The sequence below is a fragment of the Camarhynchus parvulus genome, chromosome 20, assembly GCF_901933205.1.
Source record: "Camarhynchus parvulus chromosome 20, STF_HiC, whole genome shotgun sequence".
Lineage (NCBI taxonomy): Eukaryota > Metazoa > Chordata > Aves > Passeriformes > Thraupidae > Camarhynchus > Camarhynchus parvulus.
Window position 1 is genome coordinate 14,687,440 of NC_044590.1, and position 13,610 is coordinate 14,701,049.

The 13,610-nt window shown below is 47.2% G+C and overlaps 1 pseudogene; it reads left to right on the forward strand.

Annotated features, from left to right (window-relative positions):
• Nucleotides 1–13,610, forward strand: part of LOC115912178 — a 53,408-nt pseudogene that overhangs the window by 15,907 nt on the left and 23,891 nt on the right.

The window sequence follows — 13,610 nt, forward strand, 5'->3', positions numbered from 1 at the left end:
AAATGAGGATGACATGGGAAAAGGACCTTCTCTGTAGCTCTTCAAGCTTGGAGAGGAGACCCCAGTCCTGTTCTAAGAATCAGAGGGGTCATAGATGACAGCTTCAGTGCTCCTGGGCTCTCATGTGTTTCCTAAGTGTGAAGGATATTTCCTTCACTCTTTTCAATCACACAGTTAAAAGATCACTGTTTCAATCCCCATGACTATCCTGTGGGGGCTGTTATGCACTTCAGTCTGCAGTGCTACAGTAGAAAGGGAGCCTCAGGTGCTGAGAATCCCCAGTGTACCTTCTGAACCAACAAGCTTGCAGAAGAGAAGGCACTGTAGAAATGGAGCCACCTGACACATCTGGATTGGAACCAGGGATTTGGAGCTTGTGTCCCTGCTGTGAGCTGTGCTCAACATGCTGGGTGTAGAGGATACAGAGTCTGTGCTGCTTTTCTTATTGCAGGCAATATTCACTCAGTGCAGAGAGAAAAACAATGGGTCATCCAAATAACCTGGACAGATGTTGGACAAAATACCTGATGCGCAACATTGTAAGTAGCGGGGTTTGGTGGTGGTTGGTGGGAGCCTGTGCAATCCCTGCTCTGGGGAAACTTCTGGAGGATCAGCAGGAACTGATGCTAAGAAGGAAACCTGGAGCTAAAACTCACTGTATCAGTCATGGGCTTTTACTACAGCATCTCCCAATTCTGCTCAAAGCAATACAATTTCTGGCACAGGGAAAAGAGATAGAGTCTGGCCATGGCTGCTCCCTTTTCTGTGCAGATGCTGTGCCCTGATACCTTTCTTCATCTCCACTGGGGCATATGTAGTTGAGCACGTGCATATTGCTGCCCGTTAGGTTGCTGGAGGCCTTTTGGTGCACCATGTTCCTGCAGGCAGTTTTGTGGTGCTCAGTGAGATCCGCTACTCCTGAGTACTCAGCCCCTTGGCTGAGTACATATCCAGCAGGTCTACAACAGCCATTCATCTGTCTGTCCTTAGAAAGGGCAACACTTGGGCACTTATCATCCGGCACACAAGACTAGCTAGCTGAATGAGAGCACAATTACATACCCTTCATCACAGCACAGCTGTAGAATCATAGCCCCTGTCAGACTACAAAGCTTTGAAAAACTGACCAAAATGCAGTGACAGCAGCAGGAAATAAAATTTAGGCATATCTGGATCCCAGTTCCCTTCCCTCTGCTTCCTTGCATGTCGTCACCTGAGCTATGGTGAAGGTACTCTGCAAAGCCTGAGAGACTCTGGAAGAGAGAACCCACCTAAGAGATGAGTTTTCTGGCCTTGCCACTCCATAGTGGGTGTACACCCTGGATTTCTTCTGGATTTCATTATTAGTTTTGATTCATCCCAAAGTTTCTCTTGAGATGTGTACACTATCTCTGATATGTACTAATAGTGGTGAAAGCCAAGCCCTGTGTTGCAGTTTCCTACATCTTCATAATCCCACACTACTGTGGCCCCAAGTTGCTCCTTGGCCAAAATCTCCTGCAGGCACTATCTGGAGCCTTAGACCACCAGCTTCTGGAATGTTTATTCCTTAGACAACTTTCTGCCCCAAATGATTTTAAAGCTCATGGACTTCTGTTACCAGATTATATTGGCCAGGCTGATGAGTTACTGTAGTCTCCAGTTCTTGGCACCCTTTGTTAAATGGCTTGTGACAGGTTCATGGAGGTTTGTTCTCAGCAACTAGGCAGTGAGCCATGGTGGACGTCAGGGCGCAATGGGGCAAGATGGACTTGGTCAGCACAATAGGCTCCCTGCAGACCCCCCCATGTGGTGTGGCAGTGGGGCATGGGTGGTTGTGTAACAGCTGTGCTTTGTGTTCAGATCCTGTATGCAAAGCAGGGGCTCCGTGTGAGGCGGCACCTGACCTGAGACAATGTCAAGGAGAAAGTTAAGGAGACAAGGAGGATCCTGGCAAAGATACGCTCCATGGCTAAAGAGGTACAGTGGCTACGAGGGAACCCCTGTTCTGAGCTGGAGAGGTTAAGCAAGGAGACGATACTGAGCTGGTGGCTGGGGCTCTCACCAGTCTGAGCTGAAGCTTTTCCTCTGCTGCTATGTAAAATTCCAAGTTCCAGCTACTGGAAGTTACCATGTTTCCTGTGATACCTCTAATGAGGGATGAGGGCAGGCAGCTTTGCAGGGCTGTTGGTGGCGGAGCAGGGGTCCAAGCAACTTTGTAGTGGGTAGGAGGCAGAGCTGGGCCAGTTCCAGGCCTCCTGGGCCTCTCTGCCCCACCAGCCCAAGGCCTTGTCTGCAGCAGACAGTTTTGCCTCGGAAAACAGCCTTGCTTGTGCTGCCTGCACTTCCACCAGGGTCTGACCCTTGACACTTTCTGCAGATTCAAACTTGCATTGGAATAAGATTCTCATCCATAGCAGAGACTCTTCACGTTCAGAGTTTCACTTTTTCATTTTAAGTAACTGAAAAAATTGGTGTGTTGTGCTGTAGTGTCAACCAGAACGCCATGTTTGCTGACATAAGGTGGACAGGTGCTGTTGAAGTTTGGAGAAGTCTTTCACCAAGTAAAGTCAAATAATTTTCACATCTTTAGCTATGTGAGGGTAGAGTGATGTACAATTGTAGTGATGATGTTTTTCTTCCCAAGTCATCATTTCTGTGATGGAGCTCTGGTGTTCTGGGGATGGTTGAAGACCTGCCTGTCCACAGGAAGAGGGGAATGAATTCTTTGGTTTGCTTTGCTTGTGTGTGAAGTTTTTTCTTTCCCTATTAAACTGTTTTTATCTCAATCCATGACTTCTTTCAATTTTACATTTTGAATCCTGTTTCCCATCACACCGAGGGACAGTGTGTGACAGGCTGCATGGGGCTGAGTTGCCAGCCAGAGTCAAACCACAACATCTCCAGAGCCATATTGCAGGGCTGACTTTCAGAAGTACATGGCCAATATTAGGTCCTTTATTTCTGGATCTCTAAACCACCATTGCTCAGCAGTCTGTCCTGTGGGGAGATGAAGCTTGGAGGGAGGATGACACATGCTGTTCCTCTGCTGTGATGTTCCTCCCTTCCTTCCCTCCAGCCCCAGTGCACTCTCCCTGATGTACTCATCTGGATGCTCAGCAACAACAGGCGTGTGGCATATGCCAGAATTCCTGCACAAAACATCCTCTACTCAGTAGTTGAAGAGGAGAAAGGCAAAGACTGTGCAAAGATCCAGACTGTCTTTATGAAGGTAGGGTTTATACCAAAACAGTGTGCTCTTGCATGCTTCACGCTGTTTCCCCCTCCTTGCTTTCAGCCCTCCTTCCTGAAATCCTTGAGTTCACAAGGAAACACAGCTCTCATTCCACAACTGCCTTTTGCCTCTGCAGATGTGATGCTCTTCCTCCTGTGCTCTTTGGTCAGTCCCAGGCTGATGGTGATCATCTTGGTCTGAGATGTGAAACCTGCTAAACCTTCTGTGCTTTCAGGTTCCTGGCTTACACACTGGTGAGATCTTTGCCAAACTGGAAATCTACATGTGGCTTGGGGTAACCAAATATGCGAAAAACTGTTTGGCAGAGCTGCCTGAGGAGTTCCTTTCCAAGAGTGAGCAGGAGATAGCCCAGCTCTCGGCATACAGCCCTCCCAGCTGGCTCAGCAGGGATGGTGAGTGCAGATACCAGTTCTTCACATAAGCAGGAGAATAGGGAGTTGAGAGGTCCCATCCATGGATTAGTGTCTGTGGTGGTGCATTGTCCCCTCACAGTCCTTCACCTCAGGCCACACTGTGATCTGAGAATTGTGGTATGTCTGAGAATTAGGACCTGATCTAGAGTTGTCTCCAAGGCATGACTGGGATAGGCACATCCAGTTTGATCTCATGAGGCTGTATTTGCACATTCACAGCTAAAGCACCAGACAGAATGGGTGCCTTGTAGGCATTGAATGTGCTGCCAAAGTGGCAATGGGCATGAGTTCTGCCCCTCTGATGAGGCTAGGTGGCGCTCCCAGCAGATGCTCATAGCAGAACACTGCACATTTCACATGTTGCACGTCATGTACTTCCCAGACGTGTCTGGGGAGCCCACTGAGCTTGTCTGGCTTGGCTAAACCTTTTGAGATGTACTGGCCTGAGAACCACAGTCCCTAGAATGTGCCCACTCCTATCTGGCTGGCCTTCTCCTTCAGGCATTTTTTTTTTTGCCTCATACAGGACTTTGTTGGGGACTTCCTCTCTCCTTTTCTTACCAGACTTCAGCTATTTCCAGCTCCGAGCCTATCTGTATCAGGCTCGAGGGATCCTACCTGCAGATGATAATGGCCTTTCAGATCCATTTGCAAAAGTGGTGTTTTCAACTCATTGCCAGACCACCAGTTTAAGTGGTGAGACCACTTAAACTCTTGCCTCTGTCATCTTGGGAACTTGGGGAGAGAAAAATGACCATGCCCTCACTGACATGTTTAAGGTCAGTGCTATGGAAGTCCTCCTGGGACTTTTGTATCTCCAAGGAATCGGGTATCTATGCTCTGAGCAGTGTGATTATGTTCAGGGAATATTTGACAGTCATTGAGCATGGTCTCAAAGGTTGATTGGCATGTTCTAGTTGACCTTGAGTGCTGATCCCACACTTATACCACATCCCTCCTGTCAACCACCAGCTGCATGTGGCTGTGTGAGGGAGGGAATCAGCCCAGAGTTCCTCTCTTTCCTGCATGTGGTTTATTTCCACTGACTGTGGAACACTTGAGCCTTCTGTCTCCATCTGCAGATGCTGGAGGAGACACTGAGCCCTATGTGGAATGAGCTACTTTTGTTTGACCAGCTCATTGATGGGAAGAAAGAAGAGTTGAAAACAGAGACCCCCATCATTATAATCAACCTTTTCAGCCACAATAGATTTGTAAGTATGGCCATGCTGCCCTCCTTATGTTGTTTCTGGAAAAGGGAAGGGATAGGATCTCTGAGTGCTGCGACTTCTCTGTTTGGTTTCCATGACAGCTTGGTGCTGGTCCACTGGTAATAGTGAGCTGTGGGGACTGTGGCTGAGGTTGAGATTTTCTGACTCAGAGATACTCTAAACTCATCAGGGGTTGATGAGCAGTTGTTGGATCCAGGATCTCTTATATTTGAAGAAACATTATGCCTGCTTCCTTGGCAGGCTCACATTGCAGAGGGCTCATATCCTGGGGGAACTGATATTGCTTTTAGGCCTGTTCCTTCCCTGTGTCCTCACATGTCATCAACCATCCTTCCTCAGTCCTTCCTCTTCTCTCTTTATAGTGCTTTAAAGTCACACTGTCTCCTAGAGCCTCTTTGTTATCCTAAGACTAATGACATAACTTGCGCCAGGTTCTCCAGCTGTAACTCAGCAGCCTTCCTGTGGTTCCAGTACAAGACAACCCTGTCATATTCGGATGAGTCCAGAGGAGGACACCAAGATGGAGCACAGGACAGAGCAGGAGAGCTGAGTATGTTCAGCCTACAGACAGAGGTTGAGAGAAAGCCAGTGTCTTTTTGCTGTCTGCAGCTATCTGGTGGGAAAGGATGGAAAAACTCAGTTCAGATTTCTCATGGAAGGTACCAAGGGGCCCAACGGCAAGCAATGAGCACCAACTGGCAAGGAAGAAAATCCATCTTGATATAAGAAAGAAATTTTTACACAGAGTTAGAACGCATACTGGGCTTGTACCTCAGAGAGCTTGTAGTGTATCCATCCTTGGAGATACTCAAACCCTGTCTGGAAGAGACTCTGAAAAATCTGATCTAGCTTTCATGTCCTCTGGTACATGGTGCCAGGCCGTTTGCCAAGTTCTGCATGGAGATGAACCGGGAGTTAAGTGGAGCTGCTGTAAACATGCCTTTATCTGTTCCTAGCTCTGGATGGAGCAGAGAAAATCAAAGCAGAGGATAACATGGGTGGAAGAGTACTTTTGTACTGTCCCAGATCGGCTGGAATTAGTGGTGGTCTTTGAGGTGGTGAGATACCACAGGGATGATTTGAGTCATTCCTCTCTTTCCTGCAGGGCTCCCCTGAGTTCCTCGGGCAGGCCTTTGCTGTCCCACAGGTGAAGCTGGTTGATGAGCCATACACCAAACCTGCCCTTCAGTTCTTTGATTTCTACAGAGGCAGCAAAGCAGCGGGAGAGCTCATTGCCACTTTTGAGCTGATCAAGCTCAATTACAGTGGCTATTTGGAGGTAACAGGCTTGTAGAAAGCTGCACATGGTTGTGAGCTCTCTGAGGAGAGCTATGTGGGTGAGGAGCTGGTTGCATGGGGCCCACCAGAAGTTGGAGGCCATATCTGGCTTTCCAATGAGAAGAGGCTGCAGGGACAGCCTGTGAGCACAGAACTAGAAGGTGGAAGAGAGTGGGTTTGTCATGGCATGGAATAGAAGTGATTTTCATCACCTGCTGTGTCCTAGTTTTACCTGTTCAGCCGTCAGTGCCTGAGGATGTGGAGCCCAAGGAACCAGACTGCCTGGAAGACCCCTGTGCCAGACGGTTCATCATCCCTGAGGGCATCCGCCCAGTACTGAAGGAGTTTCGCATAGACGTGTGCCTCCTTCTGCTGCACTGGCTTTCCCCTTAAGCTGCCCCTGGGTGGAGGGCAGGGCTTGGTGAGGGAGTCCAGTTTGATGGTCTAATGTGCCTGTGAGGCCTGAGCAGATGCCAGAAATGGAAGTGCTTGACCTGAGGGGGAAACCATCTGAGTTGTTCAACAGGCAAAGCTGCTGGGCAGCTGAGCTGGGAGAGCAGGCTTGTGCCTCTTCTGGGGACTGTGTCCTGTGGGTGGGGGTGGTAGCATGGGCAGTGCCGTGGCTGGCATATCTCGGACAGCAGCTTCATGTTGTGCTTCAGATCCTGTTCTGGGGCCTGAGGGACCTGAAGAGAGTGAACTTGTTTGAGGTGGATGAGCCTCAGGTGATCATTGAATGCGCTGGCAAGAAGGTGGAGTCAGAGGTTATTGCATCCTACAAAGAGAAGCCCAACTTCACTGAGCTGGTCAAATACATGGATGTGGTGAGTGGGAAGGTGGATTCTGCCATGCCAGGGTACACCACAGCTGCTCTGCATCATCTCACTGCATGGGACAACATAAAAGGAGAGAAACTGCTTCCAGGATTTTGCTCTCCCATGACCACATGATTCAGCCGCAGAACAAAACCTTTGTGAAATTGCCCACCAAGAGCTGTCTTAGCCATGGCCTGTCATTGCAAGGCTTTGCTTTTTGGGCATAGCTGCAAGGTGCCAGCAGGCTTCTCCTTATGTGATAGGCCTGCCATAGTTTGATAGCTCAACACAGGTTGATCACCTTTACTCCTCTGAACCCCATGCATAATTCTTTTGCAGGAGCTCCCAGAGCAGGTATACCTGCACCCTCCCCTCAGCATCTTCGTGGTGGAAAAGCGTGCATTTGGGCGCACTGTGCTTGTGGGTAGCCATGTTGTGTCCAATGTGATGAAATTCTCTCCCAGAGAGTTGGAGGAGGAGCCGGAGGATGTGCCCAAGGGTAAGCTACTTGGAGAGGTTCTCACAGGGACAACAGGCAGGTTTTGTCAGTGGCAAAGATCCCTGGCTCTTCCACTTTCTCTTAGCCAGGCAGCAGAATCCTCTCCCTGCAATCCCAAGGTCATAGAATCACAGAATGGTTTGGGTTGGAAGGGAGCTTAAAAGATCATTTTGTTCCACCTTCTGCCATGATTATGGACACTTTCCACTAGACCAGATTGCTCAAGTCCTGTCCAACCTGGCCTCGAACATTTCCAGGAATGGGGCAGCCACAGCTTTTCTGGGGAACATGTGCCAGGGCCTCACCACCCTCACAGGGAAGAATTTGCTCAATGAGACCTTCATCTTTAGGGAGCTGGTCCACTAGGACTAAGGATTGAAAAGTTTTCAGTTCTCTCATGTTGTCAGGTCAAAGTCTGTTCATTGGGTAATAGCTTAGCTAAATAGCTCTATGATAGCAATAGCCAGCGCTCCTGATCTGGAAGCATGAAGAAGAAGCCAAAGATTGATCCATCTGTGGCTATTTCTGAGTAGGGAAGGTATATCTCATAATTATGAATTCCTGGAAGTCAGTAACAAGCATATTGATGATGGTGGTTGATCTCAGTACTGTAGTTGGATTTCCAGCAGTATTTTTGCAGGGTCTGCTTTAAAAAGCTTTGAAATCAATCAGATTAGTGTTTTAATAGGGAAGATTTTCCTATGGCCGAAAGTAAGAAGTAGTGGGCAGAAATAAATGCATGGAAACATTAAGTTATTTTCATCTCAGCTTGCAATGTCTCATCTCACTGTCTTCCATCTCAGACTGTGGTAAGCATTGGACTGGCTGCTGGTGACCCAGGTTCCAGCACTCACCCCCTTAGTTTTGTGAAGGTGAGTGATATGTTGCGCCCAACAAATTTTGAAGTTTGTAAAGCCAAACTGTAGATTACAAACAACAACAACAAAAAAATTTCAGAAATTCAGTGTTATATTTCATCCACCAGGTCTTTTTCTGGACTGAAATTCTCCTCTCTCCTGCCTGCTCATTGGAAGTATAATGTGCTGGGGCTCTGGCACAGGGACATTAAGGAGGCCTGCCCTGTGCCTTGAGAATGGCTTCTTTTGCAGCAAAGAACAAAGCTGGAGCCAAGGGCAGCTTTGCACCTCTTGTGCTGTGCCTGAATGCTGAGACTTTGCCAGAGGCACCCAGGGCATTGGAGGAGGGCGCCTGAGTGTCCTGGATGGTAATTTTTCCATCTGAACCCTGTTATCTTTTCTCTCAAGGCTCCTTTGAAGAAAATTCCTATCAATAAGCTTGTAAAGAAGGAAGATGAATATGAAGAGGAAAAAACAGAACTGGAAGGACTGGATTGGTGGTCCAAGTACTATGCGTCCCTGAAAGAGCTGTATAACCAGGTAATATTTTGTGACAGCTGCCAGCAGAAGGGAAAATGGGCTGCACTGGTCTGAAGAAGATATTTTCAACCATGTTGAGTGTCTCAGGAGCTCTCCTGGCATGGATCTGGAGGAAGATGTGAACTTTATTGTATCAAGCATATTTAAGGTAGCCAGGTATCAAGCATCTACCAGGTGGGCTGATTTCACTAGGAGGTGAGTATTGAAACATCCCTGAGACTCGGTGCTCAACTGGTGTGAGAATGAGGCAGCTTCTGTTGAGGGACTCCTGAAAATGTGAGGTTGCTGACTTTAACAGGGACTTTCATACTGCTTACTCTGTCCTGGTTATGTACTAGTATGTGCTATGGGAGCAGGTCTGCTCCAAATTTCCTTCCTTGCACTGTCAACTTAAATTCCAATCAAAAGAAGCTAGAAGGAGGATCTAGGGAGAAGAAAAAAGTCATTGAGATACTCGTTGAATGCCATCCTGCAATTATGTTATTGCAGAAAGATTTCAGCTATGTCTTACTTACCCTGCTGGCAGGAAAATGTCAATGTTCTGTGCTTGGAAGAAGAAGCTTTTTCTGTCAGGGATCTGAGGTGACTGTGTGTGTTTCAGGCATGCAGTGATGAGGAAGATGCTGAGAATGATGACCTGAATGATGCAGGTGAGCTCTCTAGCAATGCCTCACTCTTTAGTGGGGAGAACCAAGATTTTATACCATCCCAGAGGGTACTGGACTTGTGAGAATAGTGTCTGTGCAGACAACACCCTTGCAACATTCAGCAACAACAACATAAAAGTGAGCAGAGAGGCCAAAGACATTGAAAAGGGCTATCAGGTTATTTCAAGTTGAAAACACCAAACTTTCCTGAAAAAAATTTGGAAAATAGTCAGAAAAGTCCTGGAAAATAGTGGAGTCTTGTAAAATGGTGTTAAAGCAAGTGTTTTCCTATGTGAGAAAAATGAAGAAAAATCATCTGCAGGGATCATGGGATTGCCTAGGTGAGACCAGGAAGCAGTGGTAGGATAGAGAGAGGATGATGGACAGGAAAAACTGTCCAGGATCTGGGAATCACTCTGTGCTTATGGGGTACTCGCGTGGGGCGCAGGTGAATCAGGTAACAGGAGGTACCAGAGGCAATGGACAACAATAACAATCTTTTTATGATCTGAGAATACTGTTACAGCTGTAGGTTCAGGTTTGCAGAAGTGTAAGCAGTGACTCATATGGCTCTGACCTGAGAAAGTGTAAAGTATAAAAATGATGTAAATCATCACAATTTAAGGAGAGACTTTGAGGGTACCTGCACGCCATTAGCGCTTGAGGGATCTGGAGCCTTGGGAAATGAGACAAGCACACGCCCACTCTGTCCTTGGTTTGGTTGTGCCCCTGAGAAAGGTCTAGACACGGTCTCTTTCAGCTGGTTGTGCTGAAAGTGGCAGTGATGCTTCAGTTAGCCACCCAAACCAACAGGCCAGCAAATAAGCTCTCATCCAAAGAGGAGGGTGGACTCTCCTCTGTGCCTTCCCTGACAGCACCTGTGAGGTGGCCCAACCACCTTCCTTCATTTGGTTTCTGGCCAATTCCTGTCTGAATGGCAGTCATGCAGCCAAATAGGCAGGTAGGTCTGTGCCAATTTTTGTCCCCCCACCCATCCACCCATGCTGTGCTGGGAAACTGGAGATGCTGGAAGGACACCTGTTACAAACAGCAATAGCTCCAGTTGCCGTGACAGAGGCCAAAGCCCTGGCTGAAAGCAGAAACTGTGGCTGGGGTGATTTCATGTAGAGACACTTGATATGATGGGCAAAATCAGTGTTTCCTAATCTCTTACCATCACTTCTAGATGGAGGGAATTTAAATGCATCTTCCATTGACATGGAAGCAGAGGATGAGGCAGTGATTGAAGCTGAACCTGCTCAACCCAAGAGGAAGCTCATTGCCACCCTTCAGGTGATAATTGGGGTGGCCCAGTCACTTTCAGCCTTTTCCTACACTTCCTGCAGTGGAAGTTATGCTGGGAGGAGAACCTGCAGTGTGTGCTGAGGCCACACCATTGCTTACCTTTGATGCAGCTAGTAAGACCTTGGAGCCAAGCTGAGATGTGCATCCACATCTAAGGCTGGCCCTAGGGACATGCAGGAAAATCATTAACATCCTGCCCTGAGTAATACAGAAGTAAGGTAGGACTAGGTGAAATGATTGAAACAGGGAAAGGATGATCTTTCTGACTCTCCTTCCCTTTGAGATGGCAAGAAAAGGTCCACAATTACTTTCTACTTATTTCAGATCTACAACTCTGAGCTGGAACATGAGTTTGGTAGTTTTGAAGACTGGTTGTGTATTTTCCCCCTTCATTGTGGCAAAGCAAATAAAGATGAAGATGGAAATGAGGATGAAAATTATGTGGGGAAGTACAAGGTACTGTTTCATTTGGATCACATTTATGCTGCTTGTGGAAGAAGATCCTTATAACATGTATTTCAGAGCAAGCCAACACCAGTAAAACCTTGCAGAGTGCATGGGTGTGCAGTTTGGGCTGCAGCACAGCCAGGGTACCGTTAGTGCCTGTTGAAGCAATTGTACTTTGGTCCTATTGTTTTTATCTTATAAATAAATCCAATTTAGATTTTTTAGCTGCTACAAGGAGAAAGCATGAAGCATAAAGGACTCATTCTGGTTGCAGCCTCTGGGTCTATTCAGTATGCATATAAGTACTATATAAGTAAGCTTCACTGGTTTTAAGGTTAGGAAAACTTATTTAAAAGAGGCATCATCCTCCCATCCAGGAGCTCTTGAAGACTCTGAAATATCAACTACAGAAGTTGTAGCTCTCCCTAGAAAACGTTTGGTGTCCTCTGTCTTTGGCAATCCAGAGTGCCTAGAAGTGCTCATATCTGACATTGGCAGAGGCATGACCACCTGCAGCCTAAATTGCAAGCAGGGATTGCCTGGGCCATGTGGACATGATTTGACCTTTGGAAAGCACTGTCCCCATGGGCACAGAGTGTCTGTGGTCTGCACGGGGGAAATGGCTCTGATTTTCTAGTTGGCAGGTGAAGCTGGTGGCTCCTGTCCTTTCTGAGATATCCCCATGTATATCCAACTGTTCCTTGAAAAGTGTTTTCTGCAGGGGTCCTTCTATGTCTACCCCAGTGAGGAAGCTGTTACAGAGCCCAAGGTCTCCCAGGGCATTCCAAGGAACAGACCCATCAAGGTTCTTGTAAGAGTTTACATTGTTAAGGTAAGTCTCTGGGAGAGGTGACAGTATTGCTTGGTGGTCTCTTCCCTCCCTGTGGACCTTCTGCCATTCTCTGCTCAGTAAATGCGAGCAGCGGTGCTTGTGAAAAATATGATGCTGGCTTGAAGCCTCTGCCAGTGGAAGGCACCTACATCCTGTCCATGGAGTCTTCCATGCTTTGCAGCTTGAGGATGGGCAGATGGGCATTTCTTGGCTCCTCACATCTGCCTTGAGATCATGAGCAAGTAGGTGGGTCCACAGCTGAAGATATTAATGGCTCGTAGAGTGAGGATTTGTGTGGGATCAAGTGCCTGTTTCACTGCTGCGGTGGTTGCTGGAGGGACCTGACCAAGCGGGCTTGGGTGGTGTCAGGCCTGTGCAGTGTTCCTTGCTCAGGCTGCCCTCCACAGCTGTGTACAGCAGTATCCCTTATATATTCCAGGCTACAAATCTCTCTACAGCAGACCCCAATGGCAAAGCAGACCCATATGTGATGGTGACTGTGGGGAAGCAGCAGAAGGACACTAAGGAGCGATACATTCCAAAGCAGCTCAATCCTGTGTTTGGAGAGTATGCAAGAAGGTTTCATCTAGTGGGTTTAATAAGAACAGTGCAAATCTGGGGCTTGAAATGTGGTTCAGCATGTAAGGTCTTCTGTTCCTTTCTGATGGAGAATCTTGTGCTTTTACACAAAGCCCTTGGGCATGTCTCTTGCCTCCAGCTAACTCAGGAGCCATCATGCTTTGGGTTAGGAGGTGAGCATACCCAAGGATTTGATTTAAAATTGGAAGCCAAGCATTCCCTAACTCCAGGCCCACTACCTGAGCCATACATTCCCGGAAAAGGAATTCCTTTGTTTGAGCATGCACACTGAAAATGTCACATACTGAATTTAGAGAGAACCAAAGGTTATCAGAGGCCTTTAAGTTGTCAAATACAGTTCTTAAATATATAGGATTATTGAAGCAGAGCATGTGTTTAATTTCCATTCTCTTTGCTAATTGTGCTTTCCCTGTTTGATTCTGTCCAGAGTTGTGGAGCTGACAGTCTCCTTTCCCATGGAATCAGAACTCACTGTGGCAATATTTGATCATGATTTGGTTGGATCTGATGATCTGATTGGGGAGACCAAGATTGACTTGGAGAATCCATTCTACAGCAAGCACAGGGCCAACTGTGGAGTGGCTACACAGTATGACTTGTAGGTAGCAATGTGACACGTGAGGACCACAGATATTCTTCTCACCTGCCACATGTGCGTAATAGAGCTCCTCCTGTTCTGTGAGACAGAATATGCATTTGCAGGTGCTCCACAGATTCGCTACAAGTTACATGGATAACTCTATCTCTTTAGACCCCTACCACCTTCCTGTGATAACTCTAATTCTTACTGCAATCTAATATACCTTGCATAAAATAGCAAAAAAACCTTTTCTATTCCTTATACATTGGTGTTCTGTGAGAAAAGTGCTTGCTTGACTCCGACCTCTTTAAGAAAGTACAGCAGTTTCTC